At 37.1% G+C, this 805-nt stretch overlaps 1 pseudogene; it reads right to left on the reverse strand.

Annotated features, from left to right (window-relative positions):
* Positions 1 to 378: 378 nt before the first annotated feature.
* LOC126003004 (uncharacterized) lies at positions 379 to 458 on the reverse strand (annotated as a pseudogene).
* Positions 459 to 805: the final 347 nt, after the last annotated feature.

Genomic DNA, 805 nt, shown 5'->3' on the forward strand with positions numbered 1-805 from the left:
CCTTCCCCTTTTTTCCAGCATTTGGTTTAGTGACCTAGATTAGTCACCTAGAGCACATGTGATAATCCCTTTGATGACAGTCAATAGGACCACAAGATGGCATGTGAAATAAGAAAGGAACTGGTTTGCTCTTTTGCCTAGTGAATATGAAAAGGGATGACATAACTAAGATTGTTGTAAAAAAGTTAGAGCACAAGTGAACAGCATTCAGATAAATCCTATGGACAGGAATGAAAAATGATAGGAAAGAAAAGCATCTGGATGATCCAGTCTGTAGCCATCTTTGGAGTTCCTCTGACATTGTCTTCCCATGTGGTCTTACCTCCCAGTGGTCTTACCTACTGTCTTTGGAATTCCTCTTATATCCATTAATGTATTTCTTCTAAGATACTTTCAATTAGCAATAATCGCACCTCGAATAAACCTCATTGGCTACGATACTGCCACTGTGCAAAGCTTCTTCTAAGATACTTTAAGTCACACTTTCTAGTATGTGCTGTTCAAAGCTTCCTCCTGATCAGTACAGAACTAAAAATTTTGCCTTATATTTATTGTTTGTTTCTCACATTTTTATTATCTTAACTTTTTCATTTTCTTAACCCAGCTGAAATCAACATTTGCTCATGCAGTTGGCAAGAATTCAGTTTCCTCAGTATGGTGAACCAGTTTTCCTATCTAGTAAACTGTTCATCTTCTCCCACACTTAAGTGCAGGGCCAAATACTAATAAAAAACACAGTTCTTGGCTTATTCTTTAAGACAATGTTATCCATTGAATGACTAGCTCACTTGCTTGTCTCTGTGTT

The sequence above is a fragment of the Suncus etruscus genome, chromosome 2, assembly GCF_024139225.1.
Source record: "Suncus etruscus isolate mSunEtr1 chromosome 2, mSunEtr1.pri.cur, whole genome shotgun sequence".
NCBI lineage: Eukaryota > Metazoa > Chordata > Mammalia > Eulipotyphla > Soricidae > Suncus > Suncus etruscus.